Raw genomic sequence first — 19,124 nt, 5'->3', positions numbered from 1 at the left:
TTTGACTTTCTCTTTAAAGAGCTATAGGAATACTGAAATTAAATCATATAAAGACATTTTTGAATCTGCTTGAGGTTGGTGGAAACATTTCACCGACGTTACGAGCAAGTTATTAGCTTTTATTTTTACAACTGACCCAGTGTTATGTGGCCATGAATCTGTTCTCCCACAGCAAACAGCTAAAACATTATCACCAACAATGTGGATTAAATATATCCACACACAGATTACATGGGTTTAACTACAAATCAGGCATTGATATCTTAAAAATAATTCAAGTAAAAAATATTACTTTGCTGAAACGTAGTGTTTCCTCTCTAATATCTGCTGTGTCTGCCACAGAACCTGGTCAGTCATCCACAGCCAGAAGGGTTAGGAAGTGCGAGATTGATTTGTGACTAATTCCTGGTTTCTCCCCCGTGAAATCTAAACATTAACCTGTATTTTTAATATATGATTTAAAATTACGTTTTTCAATTAGAGATTAGATCTGCTCACAGTGCGTCATTTACAGTTTTAGAAAACTGAGTGATTATTAGGGATGCACCGATACCACTTTTTTACAAAACGATATGAGTATTTTAATTTATGTTCTAGCCGATACCGAGAACTGATACCAATACTTCATAGATTTGGTTTTGATAAAGTTTATTTATTTATTTATTCATTTAGTTTTTGCTTGTTGCAAGGATAACCACAAACATCTTTAAGAGAAGGCTTTTCCAAGCCAAAAATATACACACATTGTTGATAAACCTGCAAATCCAGACCTTATCTATTAAAGATTAACTGTGGACATTTAAATGATGAGTTATCCTTGCGCTGACATCCCTCCACGACTTCACACATTACATAAAGTGTGTGCAGTGTACGTTAACTTTTGGAGTCACTCTCTTACACTGCATATTCGGGAAGCATAAAACCCTGTTATGGGCGATTTTTTCATATTTACGAGTCCTGCCGTTAATCCGCAGGTCAGGTATAAAGTAGGCTATACTTGATGCTATACTTTAAGTTTAACTATAGGTGGGTCACGGCTAGATAAGATCAATAGCCATAATTACTCAAAGCATACTCTCATTTTAAAAATCATGCGACCATCATCTCACAATGTTTAATAATAATTAATCTTATTTTTATTAAAACGAGTGATTTAGCAATGCCGCGCCACTGACAAGCCAACTGCAGATCAAACAAAGCAACCATCGCTGCAACCTTTTTCTGAATTTCAGCTGTTCTTTTTTGCATTTGATTATTATGCGTTCAATGTTAAAAAAATCAATAATGAATAGAGTGTATCCTGCGTTTGTGCATTTTTTCACTGAAGCTGCCCTTTTTCAAAACTAAAAGTTGCTTTGTCTCTCTGGCAATATTTCAGCTTTATCTAATGAAAAGTTAATTTAGATGAGCCAATATTCAAAAATTGCAGTAAAGTAACTGTGACGTGCGGCCACACATCGAATCTGAGGTCTGTTCTCATCTCTCTCTCGCTGTCATCCAGACATTGATACGTAGACACCACACAAGTCATGTCGCAAAACTGAGGCTGGTACCAGCTGACAGGTAGAATAGCTGAAGCCTTTGCGAAATCTGTCAAATACAGCACTGAAATGAACAGGCATAAATGTCTTTGACCCAAAAAGTCTATCAGTAGGATATCTGTAAAAACGCAATCAGAGCCAATGTTATGTAGAAATTGTGTAGCCTAATAATTATATTAATTTTAATAAAAAAGAAAATCAAAATAAATAATTCATTGCATTTTTCGTTTGCTAAAAAATATACAAAGGGTGGCTAGTTTGTATTAATGTGTTGTAATATTAATTAAATGTGTTTAGCCTATTTAAGCTTAACGGTTATATATACTGCCAATAGGCAAGCCATTCAAAAAATATTATTTTATTGTGTACTGGGTTAGAATTAGGGATGCTCAAAATAATCGATTAACCGTTAACCGAAAGGGTGCGTGACCAATTAATGCTATCAGTTAAACGATTAAAATTATTATTTTATATAATTTTAGTTTGCCTGCATAAGCGGCTGATTGAATGCGCCTTTGCGTTAAGAGGGGCATCTTTTGCACGCGGCTCATCCCAGAGCAGCAGTTTGTGTTGTCAAGACAACTACAGAGAACTTTTAAAGAGCTTGGTTTCCGCTACATTCATTCTTCCATGGCGGGGACCAAAATGCATCTAGCCACGGCTACATTACCCATTCAAAACATTCAGTTATTGTTGTTGTTGTTTTTATTAGCGGATTATAATCGCAACAAAACGTATTAAAAGGTAAGTGGATTATAACAGCGCAAACTTTTTTGTAACCATATAGTGCTGTGCGCTATTGTTTAATCCTTTGGGGTTACGTGCTGACTGACTGAATGACTGACAGGTGCGCGATGCGTGAGGCCAGCAAACACGCAGAAGCTTTCAGTTAAGATGAACAGTTTCTATAGTTATACTTTATTTATAGATAAAGTATGACTCTACATATAATCACTCTATCTTGCTGGCGTTTATGGCCGTTTCGCTTTACTTCAGGACGCATTAACACCGCTCTGAAGGTCTAATCGCTGTTTTAAGTTATCCAGAGCTGTACGAATGTACAAATCTTGAATATCATAATATTATTAAATATTACAATTTTATCAACATATACAGCAACACTTTTGCACAATTGATACCCAGCTGATTCAGTCGTTTCATAAGAGGACCGCGCTTCTTCTCTTCTTTTTTTCCTTGTCAACATAAAGGCAGTGAGGTGCGCCTCGCGTTTTTGAAATGAAAAAAGCACGTTAGCTGAGCTCGGCCACTTGTTCAACTGCAAGACATACTTAACTTGCGAGACGATAATGTATAACCCGTGCCTACAGACACATTTGCCAAATTAGCAAAATGGAAGAAGAATATTGCTTCAAACAGACGTGTTGATGCCAAAAAAAGCGTTGATGTTGACCTGGATCTGCATCATAAACGCAACAAATAGGCTTTACCTTTTATTTTACAGCATATAAAGCATGTATGCACATTAATGCAATATCATATTTAAACAAAAAACTGTTTACAAAATGTCAACATATGCGCGCGTCGTTGTTGTTTTTTCATCACGCAGCGCGCGCACTTGAGCCGCGATGGAGAGAAAGGAAACCATAGCAAGACATAATCTTTAAAATAATGATTTCTATTAAAAATGTAAAAAGGTATTGTGATTATAATAATAACAGTGGGGCATTAAATAAATGCATATTTTCCGTGGAGCGAGCGATTTGAGGAAGTCAGCTATTTTATTTGACGGAAGACAAAAATATGATTGGAAAAAAACAGCCTATGCTGGTTATTAAAAATAATCAGTCAGTGTTTTCGATTTGTAATATAAATTAATTATTTAAGTGCAAAATAATTTAGGGCAGTCCTATTTATTTTATTCATTTTATTTAGATTATTCTGTTCATCTGTGCTAAACACTGCAGGTTCGTGAAAATGCTCTGTTGTATTGTTCTATTATTAATATGCTAGCGTATAAAAATAAATCAGTATTTTATGCAATATTTAATGTGTCAGACACAAAATAGACACATCAATTTGTTTAATATAAAATTAATAGTAATCTGACCAGTTAACTGTTAATAACCGATTAATGAGCGGCAGTTGTCGGTTAGCAAAATTAACCGAAATGAGCATCCCTAGTTAGAATATATATTTTACATGAAAAACAATATGTAGCAAGTCTCGCTGTCATTTAAAACATGCAATTCATTACACACCAGAGCTGTTGGCCTACACTTACAGGGCGGTGTTGGTGAATAGTCATACTGCGCACCACGTTATTGAGCTCAAATATCATGTGATTATGTGACCCGATAGCCATTATTAACTTGAGAGATTTTAAAAATAAAAGGCCTTTTAAAAAAAGGAACAACACACAAATCGGCAACAAGTAAAACTGGTCCCTTGGAGTTCAGCACTTGTCATCTTGCCAGTGTATGCTGCGTGGTGTGTATAGCGCCCTTATGCGGCGCTTGTTAACTGTCACTGGTGAGAGAGAGCGTGCCCGTGAGAGCTCAGTGCAAGTATCGTTATAATCTCAAGCAAAATCATACCGTTATAAATATTCTATTAACAATACTTATCACAATACTTAATACTTATGTCTTTAGATTTTTTACATAATGTTCCATTACTTAAAATTTCTTTCATTTTTTTTATTTATAGTTTATATTAAAATGAGTGCTAGCTTGTTTTGCTGTGATCATTATGCAAGGATCATATTGCATGTTCGGTTTATTCTTCAGTAGCCGATAGATTCATTAATAATGTATTTTTAAAAGGATTGTTTAAAAGGACTAAGCTATAAATATATAATTCATTAGGCTAATTATTAAGACATTGAAGTCAGGTAGGATAACAAATCACATCCATGTAGTAAATTACTGTTGAGTGGGATCTGTGCGTGGTATCTGCCTTTCATGTACGATATGAGTGAGTATTTTAAGTGTCACCCCGATACTGGTATTGGAATAGGTGCATCCCTAGTGATTATAAATACACTGTTTGACCAATTCATACGTGATTTATCAATTCATAGATGCAGCATTTCCATAATTTGGTGGAAGTGAGATCATATCTTAAGTAAAACACATAGGGCCTTATCATACACCCAGCGCAATGCAGCGCATGGCGCGGTGCAAATGTTATTTGCTAGTTTCACCTTGACGCAAGTGTTGTTTTGCTGTTTTGCACCACGTTGTTTATATAGCAAATGCATTTGCGCTCATATGTGCACCCATAGGCGTTCTGGTCTAAAAAGGAAGGTGTTCTGAGACGCACTGCTGGCACGTTGCTATTTTGAGAAACTATAATAGATTTTTCATTAGACCAAAACAAACCCGGTCTAAACTCCAGCGCAGAGTTGCGCCTCGCTTACACACTGCTTAATAGCCTACACACAAGATGTAGAGCAATACGCAAATATCTTTACATATGAAAAAATTAAAATATTAAGCATATATATAGGATATAATAAGAATATATATAGGATATAAATATAAAGGATTAAAATATTACAAAACATATTATTTTCTCGCCTACATATGAAAAACCACTGCTTTTATGCCTTCTTCATCTCGGGAGGCTTTTTCAGTTCATTCATAACAATTTGCTTTTGTATAATGTTATTATTATTAGCAGTATTATTTATTATCTCCATATTTATATTTGTTTTATTAAAAACAAGCTTAGATTTGCCCACCTGCAGGTTTTAGACCATATGGGGCACAGCATGTGTATTAGGATATAACTCAGGTTTTTGACCACACTTCGTTATTAATTTTCATTTATTCGTTTGCTGGAAATTAGAACTGAATTTAGAAATAGTTTTGAAACGAATATGTGCTCTTAACAAGCAAAATTAACTATTTATAGACTAATTGATGTCTGTGCGAAAAGGTTTCCCTATCCAAGAGCGAAAGTGAAAGTAGATCATTTATCTCTCATTCTGCACAGTAGATGCTCTGTTTAACTGTTTTCTGTTTAAAAAAAAGTGTTTACTGTTTGCTTGTGAAATGCTCAGTTTTTCCACTTACACTTACTTTACGTCCTGTAAATTGCAAATGCACTTATGGCGCGACGCAGCTGGCTCTTAAAGGTAATGGGAAATGAGACTCTGATTGGTTTATTCTCAAAACTCACCTATAACTCAATAAGAAAATAAACTCAACCCTTTTAGGCCATGCGCCACGGCGCAAAGCTGATTTTCCCGTCCTTAAATTAGCAAAAATGCATTCTGACACACCCTGGAAGCATTTGCGCCCTGCGTTTTGCGCTCTGCGTATGGACCATCAAAATAGAGCCCATAGAGTTTGTGTAAACTGTGCAACTGACCACCGTTTTCAGGTTGACTCGGGTAAGGTTCGCGGGTGCTCCGTCTGTGTACACAAAGACTTTCAGTTTTTCTGTTTCTCCGAGCTTCAAACATGGCAAATTAGCTTGAGTCTGTTCTGCGGCCCGCACCATTTGAATCACATCCAGATTAATTTAAATCTGAGGCAACAAACTAAATCGAAAGCCACACCGCTAGACTATTTACATAACAAATGACTTTAGGCTATAAACCATAAATGTATTTTTTTACACAACTACTAACACATGTTAAAACCTTAGTCTCCTGAGTTTGCACTGCAGTAACTGAAATGCCAACAGGACTGGTCTGTAAAAGCACCTCTCTAACATGTATCTGCTTAAGCCCTCCACAGTTTTGATGACATGATGCACTAAACATACTAATCATAACAGTGTGATCATACAGAACAGGGAACAGCCAATGCTGATCACATCTGTTATCGTTTGCATCAAAGGGTAAAAGGACGTTCATATATTTATAATTATTATTCAGTGATTTCTCCACTAGAAGGAAACCTGCGTACAACACTTTGAGAACCACTGGTATAGATGGGTGTTTAGGCCTTGTCTGTGTCAGGTTTTTCCTTTTTTCAGGTATTGGAGAGCAGACAGAAGAGGGAGAATCACAAGAGCATCGGTGGAGATTTCTCTAAAAAATGCTGGAGAACAGCAGTTGGGGTTTTGTTGGGACTGTCTTTGTTTATTTGCAGATTGGAGTGGAGCAGAAGAAGGAGAACGGTGGAGATATACTTGAAGACCTGGAGCTCATGAAGCAGGTAGTGCTGCTTGAACAGACTAAACAATAGAGTTAGTTTCAAAAGAAATGTATTAAGATTAGTTAACGACCTGATATCTTTCTCTTTGACAGGTTGGCATGGAGCATGTGGAGAAACAGCGAACCACACATCAGTATTGACAAGTACATCGTAATAAATTAGGTACAGACTTACATTTTTAGTTTAATCAAATTAACTTAATAAAACATTTTAATATTAGTTTTAATAAAACTCACAGGAGATGTGCTTGTGGTGCTTCAGTGAGTGGAAAACCTGGTCTTAATGGGGCAGTAAGTGGTTGTCAGATATTTCCTTCAGATAGACAGAAATAGATACAATATTTTTGTTTGTATGCTTCATTTGTATATCGCTATCTAACTTAACATTTGCAGATTGTTATTTGTTATATGATCGGATAAATTGATCTGTTCTAATTTATTTGTATGCTGTCAGCGTTACCACATTAAATATTACTGCACGTCTGTTGTCAGATAGATTGTCTGGCTGTTGTATCATTTATTAGTAATTTATGCTGTCGGCCTGTTCAACATTTGTAGCTTTTGATTGTTATTTGTTTTATTTACAGTTTTACTAATTATTGTAGCACATTTATCTCTTCTAAGTTTATAGATTGTCATCTAGTAGAGTATTGACTTAAAGCTGTGAAATATTATTTGTTAGTTTTAGAACAGAACCAGACTGGAGACAATGGTAGATGAAACTTCCAAAGAATGGTATTAGATTAATGAATGACTTGACATCTTTCTATTGTATTTTACAGATAAGATGGCACCACATGGAGAAAAGAAGGAATCGCACACCTCAGCAACGACTGGATGGTCAAGAATTTAATTTTTTTTTAATTAGGTGGACGTGTGAATCGATGGACGTCCTTCCAAGATGGAGTGCTGGTTATTGTAGATAGTAATTAGGCCTTGTCTTTGTCAGGTTTTTCTTTATCAGGTAATGGAGAGAGAGCAGGCAGAAGAGGGAGACTCACAAGAGCATCAGTGGAGATTTATCTGAAAAACGCTGGAGAGCAGCTTGTGCATTTCTGGAGTTCAGCAAGCATGTAGAGCTCTGTTAGTCGTGTCTTTGTCTTTTACAGACTGGAGTGGAGCATGTGGAGACCAATAGGAATCACACACCTCAGTGGTGACTGGACACTGATGGTCAAGAATATCCTTTTAATGCAGAAGTATAGGTGCATGGATAGATGTCCTTCCAAGTGGAAGGGGGTGGTGGTGGGCATAGATTGTTAAATAGATGTTTTGTCTGTGGCTGTTATTTACATTGTAGGTAATGAAACCTCAACAGGCGAAGAGAGATACTCACAAGAGCATAAGTATTATAAATTATTATTATTAATACATTTTAAAATATATGTTGCATGTACATATGATATATTTGTATGGGGGAGACCGGGGATAGTTGTACTTCTATTATATTTTTCTATATATCTTTGAGATCTTGAGTTACAAGTGTCTGCTATTAAACTGCAAATAAGTTATTTTTGCAGAGTAAACAGTAAATGTGAACACTTTTTAGTTTCAGGGCGTAATCACACTATGCTATCCGAACCGTGCCCAGGCCCATATCGTTTGAGAAGTGTGAGTGCTCCGAATCTGGCTCAGGTGCGGTTCACTTGGCCGGCCCTGGCCTGGTTGGAAGAGGTGTGCCAATAAACTGAAGACGAGACGTGACGTTTAAGGAACTGTTTTATATGGATTTATTAATCATTCATACTGTTCAATGAATGCAAACTGTCGTACATTATTAAAGATGCAAACACCTCACTGCATGACAGCTGCACCTTTAGCAAAACTCCTAATTCCTGCAGCGCGATGACTTTATAATTGTTTATGAGCGTCAAAAGTGGCTGATCTGTTCAGCGATATAATTAACTGCGTGTCACCGCATCCCAAATGATTTACGTGAAGTTTATTTATAAACTAATTTCGAGAGGATCACGTGATTTTGATTGAACACGGCTGGTTCTGCATTAGCATGTATGATCCACCAATTACGGCATTCCTAACCCACTGTAAAGAGCCAGGGTTTCCCACTACAGTCATCTTCAATTTGAAGAATCCCCCCTTCCACCCCTACATCTCCACCTTTCCCTTCATAGGGTGGCACGGTGGCCCAGTGGTTAGCACTGTAGCCTCACAGCAAGAGCGTCACCGGTTCTAGTCCTTTAACAGGCCGACTGTCATTTCTGTGCATAGTTTGCATTTTCTTTCCGTGCTCGCGTGGGTTTTCCCTGGGTTCTCCGATTTTCTCCCACATTCCAAAAACATGTACTACAAGTGAATTGATCAATCTAAATTTAGCACTACAGTCAAACCCTCATCCTACAGCATATCTCTACATAGCGTTTATTTTAGTGATCAGCTCATATCAAGGGGGGAGTTGTCGAGATCTACCTGAGGCAAACGGGAGGGAGCCCAGGGCTCAAGGACCTTTTGAGCTCAGGTCTCTCTCCCGGGACAGCATGCTAAACTTGCTTATAATCAGTCATCAGCTAAGTGTAAACTCTTGAAAACGATATAACTAAAGAAATTTCCACTGTGCTGAGTGAGAGCGCTTCTTACTGAACTGTGCATCATTGATGACGTAAGCATGCTCAGTCCCAAATGCGATGTGAGTGCGGGCCGTCGGGTGAGACGGGAGGGGGGACAAGTTTGCTTCGGCCCGGTTCAAGGCAACTGTACATTGTGTGAGTAAGCCCTCAAACAGGAGGAGTGAAATGTTACAATTCAGCCCACAGTCTGGGTTAGTTGTAACATTATAAAATGAGAATTATGACATAAAAATGGATTCGAAAGCTTTTTATTCAGCATTGAGCTTTCAGTATAGTTTGTGTGTCTCTGTGTTACAAAGCTGAATGAAATGTGCAAATGTGCATCAGCTTCAACAATTGAACACTATTTGTGTTTGCAGGCTTCATGAGCCCACAGAGGTCAAACACTGAACTCAAACTACTTTTGACTTTCTCTTTTATAAGCTATAGCAATACTGAAATTAAATCATATAAATACAGTTTTAAATCTGCTTGGGGTTGGTGGTAACATTTCACTGATGTGACTAGCAAGTTACTAGCTTTTGTTGTTTCAACTGACCCAGCATTATGTGGCCATGAATCTGTTCTCCTACAGCTAACAGCTAAAACATTATCACCAACAATGTGGATTTAGTATATTCACAATCAGACACACAGATTACATGGGTTTAACTACAAATCAGGCAATGATATCTTAAAAATAATTAATTAGCTAATCTCAGCTGAAGTGTAGTTTTTCTGTCTAATATCTGCTGTGTCTGTCACAGGACTTTTTCATATGTGGTATGAGGACTAAAATGAGCATGTGTGAAGTGAATCAGCTGATTTGTAACTAGTTGTAGAGATTGTAAGTGTTACAACTATCCCCGCTCTCTCTCTTGAAATCTAAGGGCTCTATTTTGACGGTCCATGCGCAGAGCGCAACACGCAGGGCGCAAACGCTTTCAGGGCGTGTCAGAACGCATTTTTGCTAATTTAAAGATGGGAAAATCCGCTTTGCGTGTGGCGCATGGTCTAAAAGGGTTGAGTTTATTATCTTAATGAGTTATTGGTGTGTTTTGAGAATAAACCAATTAGAGTCTCATCTCCCATTCCCTTTAAGAGCCAGCTACGTCGCGCCATAAGCGCATTCACTATTTACAAGACGTAAAGTAAGTCTAAGTGGAAAAACTGAGCATTTCACTAGCAAACAGTTAACAGAAAACTGTTAAACAGAGCATCTACTGCATGAGAATGAGAGATAATCGATCTACTTTCACTTTCGCTCTTGGATAGGGAAACCTTTTCGCACAGACATCAATTAACCTATAAATAATTATTTTGTTTGTTTAGCGCAAATATTCGTTTCAAAACTATTTTTAAATTCAGTTCTAATTTCCAGCAAACTAATAAATGAACAATAATAACGAAGTGTGCTCAAAAACCTGAGTTATATCCTAATACACATGCTGTGCCCCATATGGTCTAAAACCTGACAGGTGGGCAAATCTAAGCTTGTATTTCATAAAACAAATATAAATATGGATAAAATAAATAATACTGCTAATAATAATAACATTATACAAAAGCAAATTGTTATAAATGAACTGAAAAAGCCTCCCGAGATGAAGAAGACATAAAAGCAGTGGTTTTTCATATTTATGTAGGCGAGAAAATAATATGTTTTGTAATATTTTAATCCTTTATATTTATATCCTATATATATTCTTATTATATCCTATATCCTTAATATTGAATTTTTTCATATGTAAAGATATTTGCTTATTGCTCTCTTGTGCGTATTAAGCAGTGTGTAAGCGAGGCGCAACTCTGCGCTGGAGTTTAGACCGGGTTTGTTTTGGTCTAATTAAAAATCTATTTTAGTTTCGCAAAATAGCGACGCGCCAGAAATGCGCCTCAGAACACCTTCCTTTTTAGACCAGAGCGCCTATGGATGCACATATGAGCGCAAATGCATTTGCTATTTAAACAGCGTAGCACAACGCCTCAAAACCACTCTTGCGCCAATCTGAAATTAGCAAAAGTCTATTGCGCCGTGCCTAGCGCCACATTGCGCCGGGTGTATGATAGTGCCATAAACATTAACTTGTATTTAAAATATAACGTTCACAATTACAATTTAAATTAGAGATTAGATCTGCTTACAGCGCGTCATTTACAGTATGTGTTTTAGTAAAGTGAGTGATTATAAATACACTGACCAACAAACTTTTAACAAAGTAAATCAAAAGCCACACCACTAGGCTATTTACAAAACAAATATATATCGAAATATGTATCGGCTATACATCGAAAACACACATTATTATACACAACTATGAACACGTTAACACATTTGTGATAATTATTTCACCAATGATGCAGCTTGTAGAAATTTCTGAGTTAGCAGTAACTGAAAAGCACTTCACTAGTGCGGATCTGCTCGAGAGCTCCACAGTTTTTTTCATTCTTAGCATCCGATGACATGATGCACTAAACATACTAATCATAACAGTGTGATCATACAGTACAGGGAACAGCCAATGCTAATCACACCGGTGTTGTCGTATACATCAAAGGGTAAAAGGGCGTTCATATAGTTTTAATTATTATTCTGTGATTCCTCCGTGCACCACTAGAAGGAAGTCTGCGTACCACACTTTGAGAACTACTGGTATAGATAGATAGTTAGGCCTTGTCTGTGTCAGGTTTTTCCTTTTTCAGCTAATGGAGAGCAGGCAGAAGAGGGAGACTCAAAAGAGCATCGGTGGACATTTATCTAGAAAATGCTGGAGAACAGCAGGTAGGGCTCTGTCAGTACTGTCTATGGGTGCGTTCCAAATCACATACTTGTACACTATTCTATGCCATTTTGTAGTGTAAATGGTGTAAGTAGTGTGTTCACACTGAAATATTCTTTTTTTTCGGCTTTTTTGCCTTTATTAGATAGGACTGTAATGGGACAGGAAACTAAGTGGGAGAGAGAGAAGGGTGTAGGCTTGGGAAATGTCTTTATGCTGGGATTCGAACTCGGGACGCCCTTTTGTGCTACTGCACCATATGTCAACGCATTGACCACAAGGCTATTGCGCTGACAATATTCTTTTATTTTAAAAAGATTAAGTTCACTTTAAATTCACGGATGATGCTCTTATTTAACCGTTTAAAAGAAGTGTGGACTGTGCACTTGGGGCTGTCTTTGTTTGTTTGCAGATTGGAGTGGAGCAGAAGAAGGAGACTCACAAGCGGAATGGTGGAGATTTACTGCAAGACCTGGAGCTCAGGAAGCAGGTAGAACTGCTTGAACAGACTGAACAATGGAGTTTGCTTTCAAAGAAATCCATTGAGATAAAATAACGACCTGATATCTTTCTCTTTGACAGGTTGGCATGGAGCATGTGGAGGAACAGGGAAACGCACCTTAGTAATGACAAGTGCATCGTAATAAATTAGATACAGACTTACACTTTTTTAGGTTGAATCAAATTAACTTTATAAAACATTTAAAATCATATACTTTCATTTGTACATACTAGATGATGGTCTGGAATCTCTTTAAGTCAGATAAATGTCTTGTTGCGGCAGGTGTTTCTTTTTCCTGTAATGGACACACAACAGACAGAAGAAGGAGACTCACAAGAGCATCGGTGGAGGTTTGTCTGAAAACCGCTGGTTAACAGTTTATGCATTTCTGGAGTTCAGCAAGCATGTAGAGCTCTGTTAGTTGTGTCTTTATCTTTTCCAGGCTGGAGTGCAGCATGTGGAGACAAATAGGAATCACACACCTCAGCAATGGACACTGATGGTCAGGAATATGCTTTAAAGGCAGATGAATGGGTGCATGGATGGATGTCCTTCCAAGTGGAAGGGGGTGGTGGTGGGCATAGATTGTTAGATATATGTCTTGTCTGTGGCTGTTATTTACAACTACACTGAAAAAAGTGTTGCATGCAGAACTGTTGCAAACAATTTATTTGTGTTGAATTTAAACAAACAAATTAAGTTTAAAAATGTTCAACATAATTTGTTTGTTTAAATTCCACACAAATAAATTGTTTACAACCACCTTACGTAAAAAAATTTTGTAAATCCAAGGAGTCATCTCTGAATAATTTTTTTCAGTGTACAACAGGCAGAAGAGTCAGACTCACAAGCAAAATGGTGAATATTTATCTGAGGAACACTGGAGAACGTTTGGTTTATTGATGCAGATCATCCAGCAAGTAGAGCTTTGTTAGTCATGTATTTGTCTTTTGCAGATTAGACTGGGGCCTGTGGAGAAATGGGACTCGCACCTCAGCATGACTGGAAACTGATGGTCTGGGCTGCGTTTCCCAAACAACGAAGTAACTCACGGCTAAACTATAAAAGTCTGATGCATCGTTTGAGAAAAGAATGATGTAGTGACGAGTGTTTTCCAAAACCTGTAGTTTCTCTGTTGCAGCTCCATCGCCTAAACCAGGTTAGTTATAATTATGATAAAATGCCCGTAATGATGCTGAGGTCGCTGGTGATTGTGACACGGGCACACGCATTTAAAATAGAATCCAATATTAGATTTAGTAAAAATATGCATTTGCTTTCCATATTAACTGAAATATATGTAAATGACACATATAGGGCTAATGTTTGCTTCACTAATATTATTAAAAAAGTTGAACATTACACATTCTATTCTAAAACATATCACTTACAAAAGCTGACACGTATTCTAATATCATATAAATCATAAAAATAAATAAATAATAATGGCTATTTATTATAAAATGAAATGTAATATTAATTATTTATTAGAAATGAAAAAATCATACTTTAATGGTGATGATAATGATTATTATTATTAAGTAGGATATATATATATATATATATATATGAAATTATTATTATTATTATTTTTATTTTTTTTAAGTTTTTTTACTTTTACACTTTAACACATGTAAACCACTGCAGAAAGTTCTAACCAGCAGGCCCATGTCATATACAGTACAGATACTTAATAAATAATCCACTATAAATTGAAATAATTAATGTATGCTTTTTGTTTTCACAAGCTTTGGAGACGTAACATAAATTCTGCTTTTAAATTATAGGTCACCTATATCTTTCGCCATGAGGCTGTGTTCAAAATGACATCAATGTTTTCAAAGTGCACTGCGAAGGGAGCACAGTTGTAAACTGTAAGATCTGTAAGATCACGAAAACTGAACTGTAAAAATAGTTTGAACGCAAATTACACCTAAGAGAGATGACTTTAATGTTTTTTTTTATTTTTAATAATTGCAACTTTGAATGTTAAAATGTTCTAAATGAATAGGGCATGGGGGGATAACTGAGAATTAGGGATGTCCCGATACAACATTTTAACTTCCGATACAATACCGATATTGCAGCCATCAGTCCGATACCGATATAAATTCGATATCAGCACAAATTATGAATACTTTACTTTTATCTATTTTGTTGAGTCGAATGTATGAACGGCTAGATCAAACTGAGAACAAGTCAGCAACAGTAAGTATGGAAAAAACAACCAGTTTATTAACTATTGGTTGCATAAATGTGAACTTTTACATAAGAATATATAAAAAGAATTAAAGAATAAATATTAAGACCCTGAAAAATATGTTAATTGAATAAACAAAAATACATATTTAAAGTGCAAAATGCTAATTAAAGGTCACTTCAGTTATTCATTTTTTACCATCAGCAAAAAGAGCAGGAACATAAGAAAAAAAATATTGTTAACTGAACAACTGCTAAAGGTTCAGTGTCCAAAATTTCAATTTCACACAGCTTTTTGATCCAGTTGAGCTGAAGAATAGCTTTCACACTGGGCAGCAGAAATAATTTATTGTTAAGTTGATAAAAATGTGCAGTATGGTTAGTCCAAACATTTACATGATCAGAGCTATTTCATCTGTGTTTGTATCATAAGAAGACTATGGCTGTATCAATGTTCCCAAACATTATTCATTTTATAATAATATATATTGCACATATTATATTTAACATAAAAATACTTCCAGAGGCTAGATTGAAACACACCTTTTCTCCACAGCACTTGAAATAATGTGACTTTTAAAAATAATTTTATTTATCAAAATTCATTATATTTGCATATTTGCACAGATTCCACCTTACTGCCCACATGGGAAAATTAGACAAAGTAAATAACTGCAAACTGATGTGCAAAGCTGACACTTTTTATCAGAACACTTTATCATTCTTTAATGAAGAGTTAAACATGGGAATGTCTCCAATAAAATTTTCCTTCTCCCCCAAAAGTAATACCATTCTTTCTTTTAAACAGTAATGGCCCTCAGCAACAGAATGATTTCTTATTCTTATTTAACAGACAATGAAAATGTTTAGCATTTTACATGACACTGTTCCTTTTAGAGTGTTCAAGTAAAAAATGAAATAAAGAATAATAAATCCACTATTTCACTCCTACTATCCATGTGCACCACTGACAGGTCAAATCTGCTCCCTCTCTAATCTTGGTGCTGCTGAGAGATTGAGATTGAAAGTTTGCATATAAAATATTGAAAAAACGCAGCTAAAGAAAGCAGAATCCGGGACATGTTCGGCAATTTAGAAATCTTGGCTGAATGCAATTTTTAAGTCCCAAAAAAAGGACATGTGCGGGAAAAAGATAATGTAGGTTTTTTTCCCACGTGTCCTCGCGCTCTTCTGAAAGCTAAAGTCAGAGCAGGTATCCAGCGCGTCTCTGTGGGTCTGCTGCAGCAGCAGAGCCCGCAAGTCTGTGGCGGAGACTTTTCTTATGCACACAGAACCGGGCCGCTGAGGTAAAGTCTTATGTGTGGGAAGCGCTGGTGATAAGTTAGCTATCACACTGGATGAACCACGATATGCCATGATCAAATTGAGGCTCGCACGAGGTGCGCTACGTCGCCATTATGTGCCTTATGTTGCTTAGCAGCCTTATGCAAAACCATGATGCAAAACAATGTAAAGGTCGCTTGACATGAAGTAAATAAACCAGTAACGTTAGAGATGTGCCGTTGTTGATAGCGTCAGCATGTGCTACCGTCACAATAGATTTATTTCGTAATACACCATAACTTAGTGTGAAGAGCATGTTAAATCTTAGAGACTTTGCTAGCAAGCAGTGTTGTGATCACGTTGGCTTTGCACGTTGGCTCTGGACGCTGCTGGATGGAATAGCTGTAACGGAGTTTAGAGAGTATCGGACTGCTTATATTGGAGATTTTTAACCCAGTCCGATATAGTTTTTTGGACTGATGTCAGACGAATTTCCGATATCAATATCGGATCGGGACATCCCTACTGAGAATAGAACACAGTCAGGAACTCTTTCTAACTACAGCTCCAGAGCTGTAGTTTCAAGTGCTCAAGTTTGTGACGCAGTTTACGAATGTTCGTTGAAGCGATGGATTTGGGAAACGGCAAATCAACAAACTATGTTTAAAACAACAGAACTTGTGACCTTAGTTGGCTAACAATGGTTTTGGGAAACGCACCCCTGGTTTGGTATTTTTGGGATTAATGGATGGATGATAGATTAATGAATCTGGTCTGACTGGCTGGTCAGATGGTAAATACAGTAGATGTCCTTCCAAGAGGAAGGGGGTGGAGGTGGGCATAGATAGTTGGAAAGATGTCTTCTTTGTGGCAGCTATTTAAATTGCAATTAAAGAACACACAACAGACAGAAAAGGAGACTGGCCAGGGGTGTCGCTAGACCCCATTTACGGAGGCACGTGCTCCAGTAAATGGGGCAATGCAGTAAATAAAGCAGCATAGTTTAATCGAGAACAAACTGACGCATATGTGCAGAAAACCACTCTTGTGTGCCTCACACACCACTGCTTCTGCTTCTGCTGTGAATCCCGGTTGTTTAACATGCACACTGAAAAAAATACATGCCACTCATAAAACCAGCAGAACAGCCTTTAATGCAGTGGTGTCTGCGCTCAGTAAGTTTTGCAAGTCTGCAAAACTAATGTTTAAGTAATATGAGGATGATCATATTTTGACTATACAAGGCTTTTTTGTATGAAGCACAAAGGAGAGATGATGAATGAGTCAGGAAAGTTAGACTTAACGTTATTTCTCGGCCATCAGAGTCGGGTCTCAGACAACAGATAATTCTACACATTTTTGTTTTGTGTTTTCCAGAATTCTCATAATAATTAAAAATTCATGCAAAAGTTTTTTAAGAAGATCTTAAATCACACCAGTTGTGTCTTTACATTCGATTGATTTGATTATATTATTTATTTAGAGTAATATTTGCATTATAATAATACTTTAATAATTATAATTCTTTTATTTATAATATAATTCAAATTTTAATTTATAATCAGTATAACTATTTATATATGGGTAAATGAATGTGTTTTTGGGGTGGGGTGGGGTGCGGTTGAGGGGAGCTTGTAGCTCAGTAGAGCTTTATGTCTACCAACACCTCTGAGACTCAAACAAGGGGAACAGTGGAGATATACTGGAAGACCTGGAGCTCGGCAAAGAGGTAGAACTGCTTGAACAGACTGAACAGTTGAGTTAGTTTCCAAAGAAATGTAATGAGATTAATTATAGACCTGATATCATTTTCTTTGGCAGATTGGCATGGAGCATGTGGAAGAACAGGGAAACACACCTCAGTAATCACAAGTGCATCATAATAAATTAGGTACAGCCTTACATTTTTAAGTTGAGTCAAATTAACTTTATCAAACATTTTAATTTATATATTTACATTTTTACAGAGTGATAGTCGGGTATTTTCTTTAGATAGGATGGATGGACGGACGGACAGATAGTATTGAACAAGCAGGTAGAGCTCTGTTGATGTTTTCTTTGTCTTTTACAGAGTGGAGTGGAGAATTTAGGGAATCACATCTCAGCAATAATAAGAAACTGATGGTCAGGTATCACCTATCACCGAAAGATGTCCAAGAGGAAGGGGGTGGTGGTGGGCTTGAGCTGGGCTCAGACTATAGGAGTTTTAAAAACCTAACCGATAATGAAATCTGGTTGCTGTGAACACATGAGGAGAATCTTTGGCTAATTTATTAGCCCACCTCAAATCTTAAATGTGTGCAAAGTACAAAATATGAAAACTGCGCCACAGCACACAAGATATTAAGGTTATCCTGACCGATGGAGCACATCACTCTCTTTATCAATAAATACCATTTATTACTATACTAATATTAGACCAACTGCCACTACTGGCAAAACACTCTCATGCACTCAAAATACATTTGGATCCTGTTTAAGTAGCTGTTAGTGGCGGTGATAAAGTTAAATAAATTGTGACCAATATGAATTATGTCCAGTAGGGGTGTTCGGCTCTGGGTTTTTTGGGGTCGACTGCTATTCCCTTCTCCTAATTTTGGAGTCGGTGGAATCGACTCCAGAATCGACACCTTTTACATTCACTTAAAATAGCGCAAGGATCAAACATGCTATATCATATCATGCTTTATACAAGCAGTTCTCCCCTGGTCAGACAAAATCAGCATTTTAAATCATCTGCAGTCAAAATAAAATAATAATCAGCCTATACTTTTTTTTAATTTAGAAAATGACATTGCAATCTTCGAGACAAAAAGTTAAAACATCAATTTATTATAAAAAATTTAATGAAAAGATGTGTAGCAGCAGTTCAATGACAAATTAAAAAACACCCCAATTGAGCCCAAACAACGCTTAAATAAAAATCATGAAATACCCTTGTAATAAAGTTCATTGTTGTTGAGGGAAGAAGAAGACAGGGTCGGCGATTCAGGTAAGCAAATATTTTATTTATCTTTAAATGCCACCACACATGTATCGGTGTATGTGTGTGTGTGTGCTCTCTCCTCTCCCGACTGCTCCTCCCGTTCTCCTAAAGAAGGGAGTCTCTCCGGCCCAATCACTAGA

General features: G+C 36.8%; 1 protein-coding gene across 1 annotated transcript in view; it reads left to right on the top strand.

Moving 5' to 3' along the window:
• The window catches only part of LOC141386220 (serine/threonine-protein kinase pim-3-like), a 70,688-nt gene that overhangs the window by 15,819 nt on the left and 35,745 nt on the right, over positions 1 to 19,124 (top strand). The gene's annotated exons all lie outside the window — the stretch shown is intronic.

Source organism: Danio rerio, chromosome 6 (genome assembly GCF_049306965.1).
Source record: "Danio rerio strain Tuebingen ecotype United States chromosome 6, GRCz12tu, whole genome shotgun sequence".
NCBI lineage: Eukaryota > Metazoa > Chordata > Actinopteri > Cypriniformes > Danionidae > Danio > Danio rerio.
Note: the sequence above shows the minus strand (reverse complement) of the source record. Positions and strands in the feature narration are given on the sequence as shown.